Raw genomic sequence first — 3,928 nt, forward strand, 5'->3', positions numbered from 1 at the left:
TGTTAATTATTGTCTTCTTGTTCAATTCTTAGCACAACTTAATTCTTTGTTTCAGGTGGAAAAACGCAGTCCTTTGGATAAGTTCATAAAGAGAAGGCATCCTGAAAATGATGATAGTGAGGATATTTTGGTGGATTCAGGTGAAATTGGACCACCATCGAAAAGGAGGAATCGAATTAGCTACACTCGAAAATATGACTGCTCATACATTCAGTTTGGATTTTCTGCCATGGATGAAAATGGAGTGGAAAAACCACAGTGTGTGATTTGTGGTGAAATCTTGAGCAATGACGCCATGAAACCCTCGAAATTGAAGAGTCATCAAAATGCCAAACATGGCGAATTGGTTTCAAAACCGCAAGAGTTCTTTGAATGGAAGTATGATAATTTGAAATTATCCCAGAAACAACTGCTCAATTTGAAACACGTAACTGCTTGTGCGCTGCGTGCTTCATATAAGGTTGCTCTTCGTATTGCCAAGGCAAAGAAGCCATTTACAGTTGGGGAGACACTCGTGATAGGCTGTATTAAAGACGTATGTCAAGAAATGCTGGGCGAGGCAGTGGCACAGAAAGTATCCCAAGTTCCAATGTCAAACGACACTATTGCACGTCGCATCCACGATTTGGCAGAAGATATGGAAGATCAGCTCATAACACAAGTTAAATCGTCAAAGTAGTATTCGTTACAGCTCGATGAAAGTGCTGATATTGCAAATAAGGCGATTCTTATGGTTTTTGTGCGTTACGAATACAAAGTAGATTTGAAGGAGGAGTACTTTTTTTTTCTGATTCGTTACCAACTAGTACAGAATTGTTCAAGAGTTTGAGCGACCACATAGTTCGAAAATTCGATTTGAATTTCCAAAATTGTGTCGGCGTCTGTACAGATGGAGCTGCGGCGATGACAGGACGTCATTCCGGCGTGATAGCCCAGATTAAAGCAGTGTAAATCAACACACTGTATAATTCACAGAGAAAATCTAGCCATTAAGAAAATGTCACCCGAATTAAACTCAATTCTGAGTGAGGTTGTGAAAATTGTGAATCATGTGAAGGCCAACGCACTGAATTCAAGGTTATTTGCAGCATTATGTGAAGATGCGGGTGCTGAGCACACACAACTTATACTGCATGCTGATATATGCTGGTTGTCCAGAGTCAAAGTTCTCTCTCGAGTATTTGAACTACGACATGAGCTCGCCCACTTCCTCCAGTTCAAGAAACCACATTGGTCAGAACTATTCCGAAATTCTGAATGGGTTGCAAAGCTGGGTACATGGCGGATATTTTTGACATCTTGAATACCTTCAACGTCTCCATGCAGGGAAAAATGGCTTCGTGCTTCACGACAGCAGACAAGATTGATGGAATGAAACGCAAGCTGGATGTGTGGAAACCTTGCGTGTCGAAAGATTGCTTTGATATGTTTCACAAACTGTCAGCAACAATAACTGAAACAGACTCGGGACTTGAGATGTCTGTATTGAGAGCCAAGATCAGTGAGCATTTGACGGCTCTACTGGAGCGCTTTGAGATGTACTTTCCGTCAGAGGAAGACCCTCGAAAACGTAATGGATGGATCAGAAACCCTTTTTTAACATCGGAACACCGATTGTCGGTTGCATTGGAGGATCAATTGCTAGAGCTTGCTGTTGACGGTAGCATGAAAATCCTTTTCGAATCTGCAGAATCCTTGGTGTGCTTTTGGATCAAAGCTAGAGTGGAGTATCCTGAACTGGCTGGAATCGCTATCAAAATACTTCTCCAATTTCCATCAACATATCTGTGTGAGACTGCTTTCTCAACAATGAATGTCATAAAGACTAAGTACAGAAACCATTTGGACATTCGAGCCCCATTGCGTGTTGCACTGTCTTCCATCGAGCCAAGACTTGATAAATTGACAAATAAAAAATAAACTCTCTTTTCACGCTGACAACAATCTAATGATTCTTATATTGACGTAAATTCTACATTTATTAAAGCAATCCTTTCATAATGATGTATGTACGTATATATTTTTTAAAATCATATAATAGAATAATTATGCATTTCTTATCAAAAAAGTGAACGATATATTTGGTTTTTATCACCGGTCCGTGGGGGTGATCAAAAGATTCATAGCCAGTCCACCATTTCAGAAAGTTTGAGAAACACTGCTCTAGAGAGAGAGAGGCATAAGCTTCTTGTGCTTTACCAGTTAAGACACTTTGTAATAATAATGACCATTTTTAGGTGGGCCATTCCATGGTTTGGGTAACCTTCTCAACATGTTGGAAATATTTATCAACTTCATTTTCATTGAACGGTGGTACTTTAACATATCATATTAAGTTCAAATTTGTCATTTTGCATTGGTTGATCGGAGTTGAGTATAATTTCCATTTCTTTCAGCCTATATTCTTTTTCAGCTTCAATGCGAGCTTCTTGGGCCGCGAGACGTTTATCTTCTCTTTCAGCTTTGATATGACTTGTTCTTTCTCTTTCTCGAATTTGATACGAGCTTGTTCTTTCTCGGCTTCGATACGAGCTTGTTCGGCCTCGAGGCGTTTATTCTTTCTTTCAGCTTTGATTGGAACTTGTTCAAGCTCGATTTGTTTGAGTTTTAGCTGGATCTCAAATTTATCTTTATCATTCAACCCCGATTAGCTGGTGGGGACATTAGAGTATTCCTTTTATGCTTTCTCAGGCAAAAAATCATCATCAACTAGTATTTCGATAATACGTTTTTATCTCATTTTTTCTCTTTGATCTTTTAACTTCTAGTTCTAAAACTTTGGCAATTTCGAGCAATTCATTTTTCTTATATCTTTCTAGTTGTTCGAGGGAGGGTGATTTAAAAAATCTTGATAATCAGACATAATCAAATCTTGTTGGCACTGATAAATAAATATAAATTGAATTATGATATAAATTTTAATTTACATTGAATTTTGTCTCTAATTTAGATCTCAAACTCGTGCCTCCAATTTATTATGTTACATAATTACAATATCAAATAGCCTAAAGCTGAGTTAAATTGTAATTTAGATTTAGTAGTTAAATATATACCGATAAGTATCCAATTTATGATATTTGTCAACAACATGAAAAGACTGACACAAACAGTTTTCTTTGCTTTATAGAAATGTGTTTTAATATACAAACAATAATACAACTTACAATAACAGTTATTACAAACAATGATTTATATACAAAAGTTTCACAAACTTACAAGCAGTATAAAGTCTTCTTTTTAGTCTGGAACTTCCTTGATGTCTTGTACGTTTGCGGACTTAAAACGCTAGAAACCGGGTTTTGATACCCGTGGTGGGAAGAGCGCAGATAGCTCATTGTGTAGCTTTGTGCATAATTACAAACAAACCTTGATATCTTATGGAGGGTTCAAGATGAGCGAGTTAATTTCGAGTTGACGTAGGTACAATTCACAACGGGGAGCTAGCTATCTCTGTGGTCTTCAATGATTACATGCCCATTTTTTCTACCGATGACGTTAGGTAATGTTTTCGTAAAAGTACTAATGACCAATGTGAATCCACTAAAGTAAAATGGTTTGTAATGTTCGAAATTTATAAATGTTCCTGGTCAAATATCTTAAGTGTCCCGATTAATAAGTGTTATAACAATCACAGTTATATCTTCCGAAGTTTATAGCACACCAACTATAGCAACCCAATAATAGATACTGTTTTTAGGCGCATAGTTTTGGTTATTTTTATAGGCGTGTGGAGAGTTTCTCAAAATTTCAGTTAAGCAACAATACAAAAGCTTCACTAGCGTTTACGTACACACATATACACCTGGAAAAAAGTTAAGCACCCCCGTGTTTTTTTCAAATGATTCAGATTCGACGTTCTTGTGACTGATTATAAATTACCATTCAATCTAAACGTGTTTATCAAATGAAATTATGCATTATTGGGCAC

General features: G+C 37.0%; 1 pseudogene; it reads left to right on the forward strand.

The window, feature by feature from the left end:
• LOC111083007 overlaps positions 1 to 1,920 on the forward strand; it is a 12,801-nt pseudogene extending 10,881 nt beyond the window's left edge.
• Positions 1,921 to 3,928: the final 2,008 nt, after the last annotated feature.

The sequence above is a fragment of the Limulus polyphemus genome, unplaced genomic scaffold, assembly GCF_000517525.1.
Source record: "Limulus polyphemus unplaced genomic scaffold, Limulus_polyphemus-2.1.2 Scaffold3291, whole genome shotgun sequence".
Taxonomy (NCBI): domain Eukaryota; kingdom Metazoa; phylum Arthropoda; class Merostomata; order Xiphosura; family Limulidae; genus Limulus; species Limulus polyphemus.